The 20,320-nt window shown below is 38.7% G+C and overlaps 1 protein-coding gene across 4 annotated transcripts in view; it reads right to left on the bottom strand.

Moving 5' to 3' along the window:
* The window catches only part of LOC121820822 (uncharacterized), a 187,000-nt gene that overhangs the window by 83,923 nt on the left and 82,757 nt on the right, over nucleotides 1–20,320 (bottom strand). The window lies entirely within an intron of this gene.

Genomic DNA, 20,320 nt, shown 5'->3' on the forward strand with positions numbered 1-20,320 from the left:
ATATTGATTAACTCATTAATTAAAACTTTAAAAACAGGGCAAATGTAAGTTAGCTGAAACATTTATTAGGCTTTTTGATAAAAAAGAAAGACAATTCCTTACACACAGTCTTAATACTGTCCACAAGAAAAGCTTGAGTCTTTATTCAAGGATAGAATACATGAAACAAAAAAGGCCTTAAAAACTCAGAAATGGCCGGGCAGCAGTGGCGCACGCCTTTAATCCCAGCACTAGAGAGGCAGAAGCAGGCAGATCTCTGTGAGTTCAAGGCCAGCCTAGTCTCCAAAGCCAGTTCCAGGAAAGGCACAAAACTATACAAAGAAACCCTGCCTCAAAAAACCAAAAAAAAAAAAAAAAAAAAAAAAAAACTCAGAAATGAAGTCATCTAACAGTGCAATTATCCCACAGAGAGAAAACCCACAGCTGAATAAAAAAAAATAAAAAAAAAAGATTTATTTAAGAAAGGGGCTTGATTATTTACTGAAATCATAACAAAGAAGAATATTTTCAAACATCAAAGCATTTCTAAGGAAGGGAGCAGCTCCGTGGTAGGGCAACTGCCTAGCATGTGCCCTCCCTGGGTTTCACTACCAGCATAAAAACTATCGACAATAATGGAGACTCTAAGATATGTAAAGAGATCATAATTGAAAAAGCAAATAAACTTTTTAAAAGGAAAGCTGAGTATAAATGACGATTTAGAACTAATTCATGTACACTCATGCCAAAAAGGACAAAACGCAAACAGAAATCTAAATGAAATCACTTAGTGGGTCTAATATGGTGGATTTTCTGAATGAAAAACAAGACTATTCTCCAAAACTGAATCAAAACCTATACTGTATGAACAAAGGAGCAACATTTTTACATTTTACATGTTATATCATAAGCTGGACAGTGGCTTGTGTGTGCGTAAGAGCATTAAGACAAGGCCATCCTCAGGTGAATATGGAATTCAAGGCCACCCTGGCTTACTAAAGACCTGTCTGCAAAATAAGTAAGGAAAAACCACACAAAAGCCACAAGATTACAATTCACATACAATTTCATTTCGATTGATTTATATCTAGAGGCTAATTTCACAAGATCACAGCCTGATCACAGGGTGGGTACAATGGTTTTCCCTTTAAAAGTACCTATGTGGCTGCAGTAGGATGCGACTCTTGCTCTCAGGACAAGAGTAGCCTGACTGTATAGTCGCATCAATAAACCTCTTGCTGTTTGCATCAACTGGACCGGAGTCCGGGTTCTGGGGGCGCCCACCCGAGAAGGTAGTACCCTGGGTCTGGGGTCTATCACCATGGGGAAACATTGTTTACTGGCTTTCTTTCTGGCTTAGAAGCTGTCTCATACTCAGCTAGCTCTCTTATCCAGCCCGGGCCCACTTGCTTAGGGATATTGCCAACTCAGTAAAAGAGCCTTCCCACATCAATCATAATAAACATAATCTCTTTCAAAGGCAAAAACACAAACATGAAGACAGCAACAAATAAAATACACAGATATGCCAGGAAATGGGAAGATGCAAGCCTCTAAACTCAAAAAGAGAAAATTAAAACTGTTTCTACAAAGAAAGTTCCTAAACCTCAAGGAACTCATAACAAGAAATTTTCTTTTTCTTTCTTTCTTTCTTTCTTTCTTTCTTTCTTTCTTTCTTTCTTTCTTTCTTTCTTTCTTTCTTTCTTTCTTTCTTTCTTTCTTCTTCTTCTTCTTCTTCTTCTTCTTCTTCTTCTTCTTCTTCTTCTTCTTCTTCTTCTTCTTCTTTTTTTTTGGTTTTTTTTGAAACAGGGTTTCTCTGTGTTATTTTGGTCCCTATCTTGGATCTCACTCTGTAGACCAGGCTGGCTGGCCTCAAACTCACAGAGATCTACCTGGCTCTGCCTCCCATGTGCTGGGATTATAGGCGTGTGCCACTGCTGCCCGGCAACAAGAAATTTTCTAAATACAAAATTTTTCAGGAAATAAACAATATATCTAGAATACAATTAATAAAATCAACATTGATGGCACCACAACAAAACAAGACACAAAGACAGACCTACAAATATATATTATGGTTCCTTAAACAAGAATTACAATATTCTAATCAAAATCAAACTCCAAGGAAGCACTGGCCATTCCTCATCCTGAGGAAGCACTCACAGCCCAGAACAGCACATGAAGATAATGGCACCAGCTCCTCTACAAAGCCAAGCCTGCAACCTGGCTCCTGGAAGGGCCCTGCACCACTTCTGACTGAAAGTGTGGCCTGTGGGCGCTAATTGGCTAATGAGGCATGAGTGACAAGAGCACCTCCCTTAGGGTTACAGTGTGCTTAAAGACACAGCACAATGGTTTCTGACCCTGCCTTCGACCCCAGACCTAGACCTTTTCCAGATCAGCAGAGATTTGCAGCATTTCAATAGCACTTGCCCCTGGCTCCAATTGCTGATCCTGCTATGTTCCAGCTTTCCATAAGCACTTCCCATTCTTCCTCCGGGACCTAGTGCAACTAGCTTGCACAGCCATTTACTCAGGGTGGAGTGCAGCAATTCCCTGTCCCACAGGTAGAAGGGTAACCAGAATATTAACAATTTTAAAGAGAGATATAAGAACACAAAAGGAGATGTTTGTTCTGTAGCTTCATGCTGAGGTCAGGTGAACTGAAGGTACATTTTACCTGTTTGTCGCAGGCACTAAGAGAACCAGGAGAGAAATGAGGAACCAGATTAAAAAAAAAAATGAAAAATCTGTCTCCCACCAGAAGGCTGGATGATGGCCCCATTGCTGTTGAAGTTTTCTTCTGGAATTAAGGGCACACTCTTGACAAGTGAATAATAATAAAAAGAGTAGTCTTCATGATAAGTTGAATATGTAGAGAGAAATGGATCTAGAAAGATTATCTTTATGAGCACTATTATATGCTAGCATATCTTCCTCAGTGAGCAGTTAAAAAAAACATCGCTGCATTATGTAAGTTTCACTACAGGAGCAGGACTTGTAAATATCAATCTCTCTGTGTATGTAGAAAGTGGATTTATTAGAATGTCTCATAAGCTGTGGTCCACTAGTTCAACAATGGCTGTCTACCCATGGAAATCTGAAGAATCCAGGAATTGCTCAGTCCATGAGGCTGGATGTCTCAGCTGGTCTTTAGTATACACCAAAATTCCAAGGGAGTAGTCTCTAAGGTTTGTAAAGGAATAAACTTGGTAGCAGACCTAGGGCAAGCAGGCAAGAAGAGAGAGCTTCCTTCCTCAATATCTGTAGGCTGTTACTAAAAGGTGTGATCCAGATTAAAGGTGGGTCTTATTCTCTGTTTGATTGCTTTTTGGTGTTTTTGTGACAGTTTATCTGTGTAGCCCTGAAACTCATTCTGTAGACCAGGCTAGCCTCAAACTCAGAAAAAAAAAAGACTGCCTCTGCCTCTAGCATGCTGGAGTTAAAGGTGTACACCCCACCAAGTTGCTAAAAGTAGATCTCATCACTTCAAATGATCCAGATTAAGAATGGGTCTTTAATTTCAAAACCTTTAAGAAAAATCCCTTACAGGTGTACCCACCTTTGGGGGTTTCAGTTAATTCCAGAGTTAGTCAGTTTGACTACCAAGAACAGCCAAGTTGGAGAACTAAGACAGATTTCTTGCCTGCAGGAGGCAAGAAGACCATGGGAGTTATTTCCAAAGCAAAGCTTTTCCTAAATAAGGGAAGCATGGGGGTTATACTTAGGGAGTGTGGACACGTTTAAGTAGAGTTCTATTTATTCTAAGCATGCTCAGTTAGCAAATCCACTTCTGAACATGATCGCATTGTAAATGCAGGTACATTCTTATCTCAAAGTCCTGCAGGAACATATATAAATTATAAAAATAATGGAAAGAAATGTCTCTGGCATTTTGTACCACAAGGTCTTGGCTGAAAATCAAGTAAGTGGCATTGTGCAAGCAGATTGCTTTAGAGCCTGAGTTACTATCAACCTTGATATTTGTTCTAACAGATAGCTGTACCAATGCCACAATTCTCACAGATACAAAAGACAGAGGACACAAATATAGAAAGCATTAAGGAATAGTCACCCAATAGCACAGTATCCTCTGCCCTTATGTGAATGTTTATGATGAGCTCTATTATCCTCAGAACAAAGCTGACTTTGTATCTGACCAGTCTGGCTATGAGGAAGGCCACAGCTGCTTCTAAGCCAGACTTGGAAAAAATAATACTTAACTTTATATGGAAAAACAAAAAACCTAGGATAATGAAAAGAATCCTGTATAATAAAGCAACCTCTGGAGGCATCACAATCCCTGACCTGAAGCTCTACTATAGAGCTATAGTAATAAAAACAGCTTGGTACTGGCATAAAAACTGACACATGGACCAATGGAATCGAATTGAAGATTCTAACATTAATCCACACACCTATGAACACATAATTTTTGACAAAGAAGCCAAAACAGTACCATGGAAAAAAGAAAGCATCTTCAGCAAATGCTGCTGGCATAACTGGATGTCAACTTGCAGCAAGATTGCAAATAGATCCATATCTGTTGCCATGAACAAAACTCAAGTCCAAGTGGATCAAAGACCTCAACATAAATCCAGCTACACTGAATTTGATAGAACAGAAAGTAAGAAGTAGTCTTGAATGCATTGGCACAGGAGACCACTTCCTAAATATAACACCAGTAGCACAGACACTGAGAGCAACAATTAATAAATGGGACCTCCTAAAACTGAGAAGCTTTTGTAGGGCAAAGGACATGGTCAATAAGACAAAACGACAGCCTACAGAATGGGAAAAGATCTTCAACAACCCCACATCTGACAGTGGGCTGATCTCCAAAATATAAAAAGAACTAAAAAAGCTAGCCTTCAAAATACTGAACAATCCAATTAAAAAATGGGCTACAGAGCTTAACAGAAAATTATCAACAGAAGAATCTCAAACAGTTGAAAGACATTTAAGGAACTGCTCAACATCCTTAGTCATCAGGGAAATGCAAATCAAAACAACTCTAAGATTCCATCTTACACCTGTCAGAATGGCTAACATCAAAAACACTGAAGACAGCTTAGGCTGGAAAGGATGTGGAGCAAGGGGAACACTCCTCCACTATTGGTGGGAATGCAAACTTGTACAGTCACTCTGGAAATCAGTATGGTGGTTTCTCAGAAAATTAAGAATAAGTATTCCTCAAGACCCAGCTATACCACTCTTGGGCATATACCCAAGGAATGCTCAATCTTACCACAAGGACACATACTCAACTATGTTCGTATCAGCATTATTCATAATAGCAAGAGCCTAGAAACAACCTAGATGCCCCTCAACTGAAGAATGGATAAAGAAAATGTGGCACATTTACACAATGGAGTACTACTCAGCAGTAAAAAACAATGATATGAAATTTGCAGGCAAATGGATGGAACTAGAAAATATCATCCTGAGTGAGGTAACTCAGACTCAGAGGGACAAACATGATATGTACTCACTCATAAGTGGATACTAGATGTGAGGAAAGGGATGGCCTGCAACCCACAGCTCCAGAGAAGGCTAGTTAACAGGGAAAGACCCTAGGAGGGACACATGAATGGCCCAGCAAAGGAGAAGTGGATAAGATCTATGTGAGTGGACTGGCAGTGGGGGGGGAGTGAGGAACAGGGGATGAGAACATAGGGAAATGGGAGGGTTGAGCTGGAACAGGGACAGAGTGGGAGGGCAGGGAGGGAGATACCACGATAGATGAGGTATGGGAACATCAACTGCAAATAAGAAGAGGCAGGGTGCTGGGGAGACTCAGGAATCCACAAGGATGACCCCACCTGGGAGTGCTGGCAGTGGTCTAGAGGGTACCGGGACTGGTCTACTCTGGTGACTGGTCTAGTGAATACCCTAACTACCATCATAGAGCCTTTGTCCAGTGCTGATGGAGGCAGATGCAGAGATCCATGGCCAGGCACCAGACTGAGCTCTGGGAATCCAATCAATGAGAGAGAGAAGGGATTCTGCAGGTGAGGGACATCGAGATCATGATGAGAAGACATGCTGAGATGACCAGCCACACTGGTGGAAGCCCATGGATTGTAGACTAGTGGCTGTGGAGCCCCATGGGACTGGACTAGGCTCTCTGGATATGGAAGACGGTTGTTTGGCTAGAACTGTTTGGGGGGCACCCAGGCAGGGGGATGGGTATCCATCCCTGGTACATGGGCAGATTTGGGAATCCAGTGCCTGTGGTGTGACACCTTGTGCAGCAATGGTACATGGGGAGGGTCTTGGACCTGCCTAGGCTCAGTGTGCAGGGCTCTGCTGACTCCCCATGGGAGACCTTCATTTGGGGGATGTGGGGATGTAGGGTGGCTTGGGAGGGAGTGCTGGGGGTGGGAGGAGAGATGAGGTGGAATCTGTGGGTGGTATGTAGAGTGAGTAGAAAATTTCTTAATAGAGAAAAATGAAAAAAAAAAGAAGCAACCAAGTCAGGCAGTGGTGTCACATGCCTTTAATCCCAGCACTTGGGAGGCAGAAGCAGGTGGATCTCTGTGAGTTTGAGGCCAGCCTGGTCTACAGAGCAAGATCCAGGACAGGCACCAAAACTACACAGAGAAATCCTGTCTCAAAAAATAAAAAAAAAAGAAGCAACCAAAGGGAATTTAAAATCCTGAGCTTGTAGCTATGATATTATAGTGTTTAGGACTCTGCTATTAAAAATTTATAGGTTAGTGTTAAATTATTGGCATCATATAGTTTGAGAAAAAAAGTAATCTAGAACATGATTTATTTTTTCTATTATTACCAATTAGGTTTCCTATCTTCATCTGAGAGAAACCTTAAGGCACCTGTTTCCTTTAATTATCTCAGCATCATTTCAACATCCAAGAGACACAGGTGATTGATTGCTGAGGGCAGTCAACAATAATAAACTGTTAGATTGCAGTCTGTTTTTCAGAATCCAATCCCTTTTAAGTCTAGGTGTGTGAATACCTCTAGAGTGTTACTGTTACTCACCACCTGGGTATGTTTGATAGTACTTATGCCTCCACCTCTATGGCTGAAGGTGGTCCTTTAACAGTCAGCTGAGTAGTTAATTAGAAATTTGGATATATTATTAGAGACACAGAGGGAAACTGATAAAGTTGACTGTGATCAGTAGAAACAAGAGAACATATGGGATAATCAGGAAGAAAAATATATGGGGTTCCCAATCCAGTGGGGGTGGTTACACTTGTGGGATGAAAATGAAGCCTCATTTTTCCAGAGGCTGGTAGTCAATGATGGGTAGGTCATATACTGTTTTATAGTCACTTGATTCATTTCCTTGAATTATGGGAACTACTGCCCTTTTGGTTTACTATAGTGAGGCACATATCTAATATTGATATTCTAGGTAATTATATTTTTGGCTTATAATACACTCATTTGCACATTAAACATGTTAGTTCCTTTCATTTCAACTGTAACTACTCTAGAAATCTTTTATCATCATTCCATTATTATTATTATTATTATTATTATTATTATTATTTATCTTATAAGAATTCTCATTTGTGTAAAAAAACTTGTTAATATCAAGTTTGTTATATTCATAGTCTAATTTATTTTCACTTAAAATTTTATGGATTAGTGAGAAGGATGCAGCTGTGACCCAGGGTGTGAACGAGGTGAGGGATACATACAAAGCTGGGGTCCTGGTGTGTGGACACTCTGCAGTACTGCAGACATGGGCTTGCAGATGCATTGTCCTCAAAATGAAATATGCTGGGTTTTTTTTAATTAGAATTACCCTCAATCTTATTTTTCCCCTAGATACAAAAGGTAGTCCTTCTTCCTTAGAGCAAATATTATTTTTATTTTTATAAGCACTTTTCAAATTTTCACTTTTACATATTTTTTAATGACTTCCTCAAGATGCATGTACTTTATTTAATTCATTGTGTTCATGCTTTATTTCCTTCACTCTCTTGGTAGCAGGCTGCTTTGGATTTAGGGTCTTGCTGTTATATTTCTTCCTTAGTTTTTTTTTTCTGTAGATATTTTCTGAATATGAGAAGTTGGAATGTTTTCAAAATGACTCTACCCTTACATATTACAGTATATGTAAGAAGAAAAAGGAGCAACTATTTAATAATTAGCTAAATATCTTCATAAATGCCCTGCTACCTATACCATCACCAGTTTAATAAGAAGTGAAACCAATTTACTTTCATTTAGAGTAGGAGAAAAACATGAACCCATTTACTTAGTATTGATAGCAGTGTTGACTACAATAAATACATCTTACTTGTTAAATCTTCAAACAAATGATTACTTGTCTTTTAGCACCACAAAGGATGACTTGTGTAAAAGATATTACCTTGCATTACCTAAAAGTGTTGAGCCCCAACAGTACATTTAAGGCTTTTTTCCATTTATCAATAAATATCTAGTAGTCAAGCCTAAGTTACTGAAAACCTAAACACCATTAAAAAGCAAAAAAAAAAAAAAACCTGCTAAATTTGACTTTATATTATATACTTTGTAGTTTATAGTTATATGATATAATGTGTAGTTTACATTAACAAATCATAAATTATAAAAAATTAAAAATGAATTTGCGTCTTCTAAGAGGAAAAATAGGCAGTAATAAATATTTGGGGAAATGATTGTGTGTGGGGGGAAAGCCACAGAAAACCACTACATAAAAAGCTTTTAGAAGCCGGGCGGTGGTGGCGCACGCCTTTAATCCCAGCACTTGGGAGGCAGAGGCAGGGGGATCTCTGTGAGTTCAAGGCCAGCCTGGTCTCCAAAGCGAGTTCCAGGAAAGGCACAAAGCTATACAGAGAAACCCTGTCTCAAAAAACCAAAAAAAAAAGAAAAAAAAAGAAAAAAAGAAAAAAAAAAGCTTTTAGAAAAGCAGATAACCATGGAGGCATTGATAGAATAGAAAAAAAATCAAATTGAAGAATAGCTCAGGTTATGACAAAATCACCCTTAAAAGTTTAAAGAGGGAAGAGAGACAAATAGAACCATCTTACTAAAGGGACACCAGCTGGCAGGCACAACAAAGTCAAAATTGTATTTATTTATACACTGTGAGAATATCGTGCATACATGTAGTCTATCCACATTGAGTCATGTTCTAACATGCTGTAATGTCCACATGAGATAATGAACAAGGTATCTGATGATCACTACTAGTTTTCCTCAGTACAATAAAATAAGAAAAATGATATGGTATGTGTCTTTAAATCATTAAGTGAATCTGTTCTCTGCGGAAAGAGACATATCTTGAAAACAGAACTTTGTGATTGATTGGGGTTTGGAAGCAGGACTGGAGTCCAGGTCTTCTCTACTCCAGTGTTTCAATACAATTTACCAGCTGCTATTTACTAGAATGGAGATAAGAGCAGACAGCTGCTGTGGGATATCATTCTGTATGCTGTGACTATGTTTTGCTCAATTTGGTTGATAAATAAAATGCTGATTGGCCAGTAGCCAGGCAGGAAGTATAGGCAGAGGAAGAGCTGAGTCAGAAGTCTCCAACAGACACAGAGGAAGCAAGATGACAAGGCAGAACTGAGAAAAGGTACCAAGTCACATGGCTAAACATAAATAAGAATTATGGGTTAAATTAAGTGTAAGAGCTAGTCAGTAAAAAGCCTGAGCTAATTGCCAAGCAGTTATAATTAATATAAGCCTCTCTGTGCTTACTTAGAAGATGCAAGTGGGAGAGATTTATACCCGACCACTGGCCGGCCATGACACAGGAAAACTTCTAACTACAGACAGCTCTGTCAATAGTCAGCCAAAACACAGGGAATGGTGAAGGATGTTTTCAGTTTGTAATATGAAATTTAGGTACACAGAAGCCTCGGAACACAGAACTGCACGGACAACTAAGAAGAACATGACGTATTTTAAAGCATGTGAATTCAAGAAGATAAATATTCATAAATATGATTAGGTTAAAAATACAAGCTTACACAGACTTGTGAAATATTTAAGGAGAATATCAGAGGCAGAAAAGCCCGAGGATTAAATTGCTTGGTGATATAGGGCTTTCCATTAGAATCACATGCTGTTGTTAAAGTTACATGATTCCTATCTTTGAATTGCTGAGACCACGGCCCTTTCATGTACTAGACTTAAGTACATGTCTAAGACTGGATTTCCTGGTCATTATATTTGGTTATTTGCATAGAAAATATATTAGTTCCTTTCTGTCAACTGCAAATCCTGCAGCGCTCTTTATCATTATTTTTCTGTATTATTATTATTATTATTCAAGAAGTTTCTTTATCTATCTTAAAAGCATATTTGTTATAGTCTAACTTTTTTTTTCATTTAAGCATGAGATGGTAAGTGGGAAGGGTCCTGGGTCTTGGGAAGTGTGGGACATGTGTAAGGTTGAAGTCCTATTGTCTAGATGTTCTATGCAACATGACTGACAAGGGCTCACAAATGCATCTCCCCTGCCCCCAAACAAAATACATTGCTTTCAAGGAATTACCCTTGGCTGTTTTCTTTCCTTAGGGATATGAAGTAATTCCTTCTTCAAACAAATATCACTTATACATTTCAAATATTTTATGAAATGCTTCTTTCAAATCTTCCTTCATGAGTTCCTTTAGAGGCATATATAATGGGAATCACTCTGACTGTTCATGATTTCCTCATCAGTTTTCACCAAGGGCTTTCCTGAATGTGGAGTGGCACTGTCATGGTCACCTTCATATTTTTTTAATTTTTTTTCTTGTTCCAGGGCTGTTTTCTTCAGGAGGGAAGGTAGAAGGTTAATTTGGATGATTTCCCAACAGAAGTTCTTCATCTTTAGGTGCTTGTTTTCAAAATTATTTTATCTTTACAAGTCACAAGGTATTCACCAAAGAAAGAAATAAGTTCTCAATATTCAACAGTTAAATGTCTTCATATGAGATTTAACATGAAAAAACAATTTCTAAATATTTGACTTTGCCTACTTGTTTTCTCAGAGAACTTGAAATATTGCTCCCTAGAAGCATCTGTTAAACAATGATTTTCTTCCTAAAATTAATGATTATTATATCTCAAATTGATGACTATCTTAACTACACATACAAATGGAAGAAAATGTTTTTCTACAGTGATCATGTAGTATTTTTACTTTATTATAATAAATTTAGGTTAACTTTTTTTAAATTTTAGCATGTTTATATGTTTTTTCTCATGAAAAACTCCTCAAGGGGTAAAATCATACATTATTTTTAATAGTATATATTACATTGAGTTGAGATCACAGACAGTAGAACAGAGCTATTTACTGTGTCAAACAGCTACAGACGTACAATAATATGAATTCAGCTGCTTCTAATAGAGAAGAGGCAGTTGATAATAAAGCTTTGGGAACAATAATTGATAAATAAAGCCATATACACCTATTACACAGGGAGGCATAGCTAAATTAACCAACAGTAGAAACCGAAACTGTCAGAAAGCAAATGTGTTCTGCAAAAATAGCTCAATGTCAGTGTAAAGCATTTTTAAAAGGGTAGGGAGGAGAGACAAATAAAGCTCTCTGTCCAAAGTACAGCAAGCAGCAGGTATGAAAAACAGAATTTTATTTCAAACTACATGCTGTATCTGAGTTGTACATGTTAATGGGCTATCCATGCTACCTCAAGTTCTAATGCAGTCTACCCTCGTCTTGTGACAGTAAAATAAGTAAATAGAGTGAAACACCAACTTCAAAGGTTCCATTCTGGAATTGAGATTCTCTCTCTAAGCATTGGGCTTGATCCAGGAACCTGTTCTGTGTTAACTAAGAAAAGTTAAAATCAGAGTTGTCAGTTGATAATTTGAGGAATGACTGGAGCCCAGAACTTTGCCAACTTCAGTGTTTCTGTGCTATGACAGCAAACAAGTTTCAGAGAATGATAAGTATGTTGCCTGAAATTAAGACACCCAGAAAGCTTAATACGCAGGACTCTATCCATTCATTAGGAGGAAGAGATGGCTGCACTTGGAAAAAGAAAATGATTTAAGAAGTAAACATTTATAAAGTATGCTAAACCTGTAATTAAGAATGCAAATATATACAGAAGTCTGAAACATATAATATGAAACAAGAGAGAAGAAATAGCTAAGAATTCTCTATTGAAACTCCACAGTCTGTCTCTATCTGTTGAAATACAGTGTAATTTTATTTTAGTCATTTGATGTAGGACTTATAACTACATAAAATTTCAAATATGAAACATTTGAAAATATGCAAAATATGTCTTTTCTTAGACTTCAGCATTTATTAATTAATTTTGAATTCTGCTTTTGTTTATACACTTACCATTTGCATAGCTAAACAGGTCTTTTTTTTTTTTTTTTTTTTTTTTTTTGGTTTTTCGAGGCAGGGTTTCTCTGTGTAGTTTTGGTGCCTGTCCTGGATCTCGCTCTGTTGAACAGGCTGGCCTGGAACTCAGAGATCCACCTGGCTCTGCCTCCCAAGTGGTGGGTGGGATTAAAGGTGTGTGCCACCACCACCCTGCCTATAACAGTTGACTGTCAACTCTAACTACTCTATGGTTTTTTATTATTCTTTATTTTATGTACTATTAAAGAATTGGCTCATTTGTTTTGACAGCATGTTCACTTCCTGATCTACTGTTTCCATAGTTCATTCACACTGGAACCTCAGAGGATAATTGGCCACTAGATTCTTGGGAAGGGGAGCATGAGGGGCCAGGACATGATCAATGTTGGGCCCCTGATAGGGAACTATCTGCATCACTGAAGACTCAGGCACACAGATGCATCTTTCCCCTGTCAATCAAACACAGTTATATCCAGTGAAAGACCTACCTGTACATCTACAGTTCCTTTAGAGTTATCAGGTAATGGTTATTTTGACAAATGATAATTTTGGAATTTTTAATGTGCTCATGAATCATCTATTTTAAGTACCTTCTGAAGACATCCTTCAGCTGTAGGTACTACAGATTCCAGGGCTCCTGCTGTGTCTCTTTACAGCTTTTTCATCCAAGCCACCTGCTCCATACATATTTGCCTTAATTTTTGTGTAGTTCCTATTTTCCTTTACATCCTTTCTGGGGAGTTTCCTTATCTTTGCATGCTCTGCAGCCAACTGCTCCTTCAGTATTTCCTTTTCTTTTTCAATATATCATTCCTGAGGAGTTCCTTCAGTCATGTGTGGTGACAATCAGCTTACTCCTTCATGTCCTCCTTCCTCTTGACCAAAGGATGTCTTCCATGCACATATGCATCTCTTCTATCATGTTTCTTCTTTTCTTCAGTCATTTTCTACTGATGAGAGAAAGTAGATTAGTTTGTTTGTCTTTATTCTCAAATTGAATGTTGATGTTGTTTGGGGATACTTCTTTCCAAAGTAACTTTGTCCTTGTAGGTTGTAGTCAACAGATGGAGAAAGCAGAAAGCACATTTTAACAGTTCAGTTTCTTCATAAGTTTGGCTATTCACAGATCACTAGGCTATCATTAGCAATTGAAAATGATTTACCTTCACCTGGAGTAGGAGAAAAACCATGACCCAACAAACTCACCCAAGTTCGACTGTAATAAACATATCTTATGATATGTTAAATTTGCAAAAATAATAAGTTGCATGATTTTTAATATTACAAAGCTATTCTTGAACACAAAGATTTTTATCTCTCCCTACCTAAAAAAATTTGAACCCAGACTCTACATGTACATATATGTCTGGAACTGGTAAACTTTAAATTATGTAAATGATTAATAATCTATATTAGTAAACCTATTCAAAACACAAAACAAATTCTTAAATTTACTTTAAGTGACATATGTATATAAAATTCAGTTTAGAAAATATTCTAATTTTAGTGAGGAAAGTTCATGAACACTTTCATTTGATAGCAATAGCCCATAACATTTGAGAGTCTACTATACATCACTGTCCAACATCACTGAAGTAACTGCTTCCTGGCAATGGGCTTTGTATTTGTTTGCCTGTGGTGTCTAGTAGGATCATCATTCCTCTGTTATAGATAACTCCATTTTATCTCTTTTAATATATGCACATGTGTATGTATAAAAGGTGTGTTTGTGTGTTGTGTACTTTAGCTGCTCTTTCTGCAGTGATACCTGGCTAAGTATATCTGTGTTGATTTTATCTCTCAGTACAGGCACTAAAGACCATTAGAAATTGAGGTATAACTCATTTTTTTTTTTGTTTTTTTGAGACAGGTTTCTCTGTGTAGCTTTGCACCTTTCCTGGAACTCACTTGGTAGTCCAGGCTGGCCTCAAACTCACAGAGATCCGCCTGGCTCTGCCTCCCAAGTGCTGGGATTAAAGGCGTGCGCCACCACCGCCCAGCGAGGTAGAACTCATTCTATAAACTTGGTCTGAATGTGACTGGCAATGATATTACAGTTTTCAGTCTCAGGGAATGACTTTTTTTTTTTTACCTTTTGGAGCTTTATTAGAAGGAGAGAGAGAGAGACAGAGACAGAGACAGAGAGACAGACAGAGACAGAGAGAGACAGAGACAGAGAGAGGTGCAAAGAGGGGCAATGAATTTTTTTGACTCATCCTAACAATGGTTATTACAGACACATTGTGCATAATGCCAATCACTTAATCAGGAAGCTTAAACTTATACATGTATCATTAGGCGACATTATACAAGTAAGAGTGTGCAAATTTTTCAAAATGAAATTTATCTCAATTGTAAAAATAATCTAAAGAAAGTTTTCACAGAAAAGGACTAGATTCTAAGAGTCTATGTTTATTTTAACTTGTTTATGTTCATGCATGCCTCACTGTCTGTATGTGTACCATGTGTGTGCTGGAGCTCTTGAAGATCTGTATTAGATTCCTTGGAATTGGAGTTACACATGGTTCTTTGTTACTATGTATGTGCTGGGGACTAATCCCAGATCATTTTAGAAGAACAGTAATAGCTTTAAATACTGAATAAGCAGTCCAGCCCTTTTATAAAAAATAAGTTTTATAGTTTACATATAAATATTTTATGCTTTTTAATATATTTCTAGATAAATTTTAGGCAAAATGTTAGAAATAAAGACAATGGTTTATGAAGGAAAATTCATATATGATTGATATGGGTTGATTACAGAATGATAAATCTGCCAGGTCATATACACTTTTAAGGCATAAGAATGAAGAGTGGGCTATAATATGTTTGATAGTAATGCATAACCTGAAACCCACCCACCCTCTGATACTGCAGCTGCTCCCTCAGACAGTGCCCACCAGCACTGATTGGACTAAGAGGTGAGTCTTTGTTCTCATAGCCAAACACCCTAGCCTCCAGGCTTTTGGCCAGGGGCACAAACCTGTGCCCCCACACCACCACCCATTGCAGTCCCAGTTTCAGGCCAGCAAGCACCTATCCTGCAGGCAGGTCGGACTATCACCATCCCCCACCAAACCCTGTGACCTACAAGCCCCACCCTCCCAATCCCACCAACCCTGCAGCTGATCAGACTGCAGCTGATCCCTGAGACAGAGCCAGACAGAGCCCATTGAACTAAGAGGTGCTAACTGAGACACAGAGTCCAATAGCACTGATTGGACCAAGAGCCCCGATTAGACCAAGAGTTCCCATTGGACCAAGAGTATTGATCAGACCAAGAGAGGCTCCCTCAGACACAGACACCCCTTGCACCCAGTGGAGGAAGAGATGGGTAGATGCCAGTACAAAAATACAGTCAACAACATAAAAACCAATTGGCACAATCAGAACATAGTGGTTCTACATTACCAAAAACTGAACATCCCAACACAGAAGAAGCAGAAGAAATTGACCTTAAAAATGACTTTAAGAAGATGATAGAGGCCTTTGAAGAGGAAATGAAAAATTCCCTTAAAGAAATTGAGGAAAAGACAAAAAATTGTAAGAAATCAATAAATCCCTTAAAGAAAGACAAGATAGATAGGTGAAGGAAACAGTTCAAGATTTGAAAACTGAAATAGAGCCAATAATGAAGACACAAACTGAGGGAATGCTAGAAATGGAAAATCAGCAAATGAACAGAAACTACAAATGCAAGTATAACCAACAGAATGCAAGAGATGGAAGAATCTCTAGCATTGAAGATACCATAGAGGAAATAGATTAATCAGGCAAAGAAAACACTAAAGCCAACAAAGTTATACTACAAAATGTCTAAGAAATTTGGGACACCATGAAAAGACCAAACCTAAGAATAACAGGTATAGAAGAAGGAGAAGAATACCAACTCAAAGGCACAGAAAATATATTCAACAAAATCATAGAAAACTTTCTCAATCTAAAGATGGAAATGCCTATAAAGATACAAGAGGCTTATAGAACAACAAACAGACTAGATAAAAAAAAATCCCCTTACCACATAATAATCAAAACACTAAACATACAGAATAAAGAAAAAATATTAAGAGCTACAAAGGAAAAAGGCCAAGTAACATATAAAGGCAGACCCATCAGAATAACATCTGACTTCTCAATAAAGACTCTGAAAACCAGAAGGTCCCGGACAGACATAATGCAGACATTAAGAGATCATGGATGCCAATGCAGACTATTATACCCTGCAAAACTCTCAATTACCATAGATGGAGTAAACATTCGTGATAAAACCACACTTAAACAATACCTGTCCACAAATTCAGACCTACAGAAAGCACTAGAAGGAAAAATCCAACCTAAAGAAGTTAGGTTGAAACACACATGAAAACAGAGACCATAGACAATCCCGCATCAACACATACCAAAGAAGGGAAACACACAACACTATCACCAAAAAATAACAGGAATTAACAATCACTGGTCATTAATATTGAATAATATCAATGGTCTCAATTTGCCTATAAAAAGACACAAGATAACAGAGTGGATATGCAAATATTATCCATCCTCCTGCTGCATACAAGAAATACACTTCAACTTCAAAGACAAACACTACCTCAGAGTAAAAGGCTGGGAAAAGAGTTTCCAATCAAATGGACTTAAGAAGCAAGCTGGTGTAGCTATCCTAATATCCAATAGAATAGACTTCAAACTAAAATCAATTGGAAGAAATTGGGAAGGATATTACATATTCATCATAGGAAAAATCCAATAAGGTGAAGTCTCAATGCTAAACATTTATGCCCCAGATACCAGGACACCCACATTTGTAAAGGAAACATTACGAAAGCTTAAATTGTACATCAAATCCCACAGACTAGTAGTGGGAGACTTCAATATCCCACTCTCAACAATGGACAGGTCTGCCAGACAGAAACTTAACAGATCAATAAGGGAACTAACAGATATTATGACTCAGATGAACTTAATAGATATCTACAGAACACCCTAACACAAAAGAATATACCGTCTTCTCAGCACCCCATGGAACCTTCTCTAAAATCAACCACATGCTTGGTCAAAAAGCAAATCTCAACAGATACAAAAAAATTGTAATGACCTCCTGTACTTTAATCAGACCACCATGGCTTAAAGTTAGTTTTCAACAACAAAAATTACAGAAAGCCTACAATCTCATGGAAACTAAATAATGCTCAACTGAATCATCAATGGTTCAAGAAAGAAATAAAAAAATTAAAGATTTCCTAGAATTCAATGAAAATGAATATACAACATACCCAGACTTATGGAACTCTATGAAAGCAGTGCTAAGAGGAAAAATCATGGCACTAAGTGCCTACATACAGAGGATAGAGAAATCTCACACTGGCAATTCAACAGCACACCTGAAAGCTCTGGAACAAAAAGAAGCAGACTCACCCAGAAGGAATAGATGCCAGGAAATAATCAAGTTGTGGGCTGAAATCAATGAAATTGAAACAAAGAGAACAATACAGAGAATCAATGAAACAAAGAGTTGGTTCCTTGAAAAATCAACAAGATAGACAAGCCCTTATCCAAGTTAGCCAAAAGGCAGAGAGAGAGAGAGAGAGAGAGAGAGAGAGAGAGAGAGAGAGAGAGAGAGAACCAAATTAAAAAAAAATCAGAAGTGGAAAGGGAGACATAAGAACAGACAATGAGGAAATCCAGAGAATCATCAGGTCATACTTCAAAAACTGTACTCCACAAAATTAGAAAATCTGAAAGAAATGTATAATTTTCTGGATAGGTACCACGTATCAAAGTTAAACCAAGACCAGATAAACTATTTAAATAGACCAATAACCCCTCAGGAAATAGAAACAGTCATTAAAAATCTCCCAACCAAAAAAGCCCAGGACCAGATGGTTTCAGCACAGGATTCTACCAGATTTTCAAAGAAAGCTAATACTAATACTCTTCAAGTTGTTCCACACAATAGAAACAGAATGAACATTACCAACCACTTTTTATGAGGCTACAGTTACCCTGATACCCAAACCACACAAAGATGCAACAAAGTAAAAGAATTACAGACCAATCTCTCTCATGAACATTGATGCAAAAATACTCAATAAAATATTGGCTAACCAAATTCAGGAACACATCAAAAAAGTTATCCACCATGACGAAGTAGGATTCATCCCAGGGATGCAAGGATGGCTCAACATACAAAAATCTGTCAATATGCCAGGCGGTGTTGGTGCACGCCTTTAATCCCAGCACTTGGGAGGCAGAGCCAGGCAGATCTCTGTGAGTTTGAGGCCAGCCTGGGCTACCAAGTGAGTCCCAGGAAAGGCGCAAAGCTACACAGAGAAACCCTGTCTTAAAAAAAAAAATCTGTCAATGTAATACACCATATCAACAAACTGAAAGAAAAAAAAAATCCCATGATCATCTCATTAGATGCTGAAAAAAACCATTGACAAAATCCAATAGCCCTTCATGATAAAATTCCAAGCCTGATCAGGAAAACAAGGAACATACATAAACATAAAAAAGGTAATTTATAGCAAGCCGACAGCCAACATCAAATTAAATGGAGAGAAACACAAAGTGATTCCACTAAAATCAGTAACAAGACAAGGCTGTCCACTCTACCGATATTTACTCAATTAAGTATTTGAAGTTCTAGCTAGAGCAATAAGACAACAAAAGGAGATCAAGGGGAAAGAAATTGGAAAGGAAGAAGTCAAACTTTCACTATTTGCAGATGATATGATAGTATACACAAGTGACCCCAAAAATTGTACCATCAGAGAAACATCACGCTTTACAATAGCCACAAATAACATAAAATACCTTGGGGTAATTCTAACTAAGCAAGTGAAAGACCTGTATGATAAGAACTTTAAGTCTCCAAAGAAAGAATCAAAGAAGATATCAGAAAATGGAAAGATCTCCCATGATTATAGACAGGTAGGATTAACATAGCAAAAACGGCAATCTTACCAAAAGCAATCTACAGATTCAATGCAATCTCCATCAAAATCCCAATACAATTCTTCACAGACCTGAAAGAACAATACTTAACTTCATATGGAAAAACAAAAAACACAGCATAGCTAAAACAATCCTGTATAATAAAGTCACCTCTAGAGGCATCACCATCCCTAACTAACCTCAAGCTCTACTACAGAGTTATAGTAATAAAAAAAAGCTTGGTACTGGCAAAAAACTGACATGTGGCCCGACAACTTCCCTTCTGGACCAGAGGTGAGTGCCTGGGTCCAGCCCGGACCCCATCCCTGGCCACTAACCACTCCTGAGAGGCCTGCCCAACTTGGCACCAGGTTCTGGCCACCGGGCAGCTCCCCTTCTAGCCCCACCGGGAGGAATCCCCATTTCCAAGCCCCCGGCAGCCCCTGCAGTCTCCGCGCCCTGCCCCCACGCCCATCTGCCCAAGACCCCACCCACTTCCTGAGACTTAGAGACCGGCCCCCAGCTCCCAGCCTGCCCCCGAAGACTTCCCTCCTGGACCAGAGGTGAGTACCCTGGTCCAACCCGGACCGCATCCCTGGCCACCAGCCACCCCGGGAGGACCTCCCCAGCTTGGCGCCGGATTCTGGCCACCGGGCAGCTCCCCTTCTAGCCCCACCGGGAGGGATCCCCATTTCCAAGCCCCTGGCAGCCCCTGCAGTCTCCGCGCCCTGCCCCCACGCCCATCTGCCCAAGACCCCACCCACTTCCTGAGACTTAGAGACCGGCCCCCAGCTCCCAGCCTGTCCCCGACTGCCATTCTGGACCAGAGCTTGCCCCTGACTTCCCTTCTGGACCAAAGAGTTGGACAAGAGAACTCCCTTTTGGACAAGAGAGAGAGTCCTCCTGAGTCTGTCAGATCTTTGTGAAACAAGTCCACTGATAAGACCAAGAAGGAATCACAAGGAGATGGGCAGACGTCAAAGCAGAAGTACATACAGCAAAATGAAGAGCAATACAGCATCACCAGAACCTAGCTCGCCTCCAACATCTAGACCTGAACACCAAAAATTGGAAGAAGCAGAA

This window comes from Peromyscus maniculatus, chromosome 2 (genome assembly GCF_049852395.1).
Source record: "Peromyscus maniculatus bairdii isolate BWxNUB_F1_BW_parent chromosome 2, HU_Pman_BW_mat_3.1, whole genome shotgun sequence".
NCBI classification, from domain to species: domain Eukaryota; kingdom Metazoa; phylum Chordata; class Mammalia; order Rodentia; family Cricetidae; genus Peromyscus; species Peromyscus maniculatus.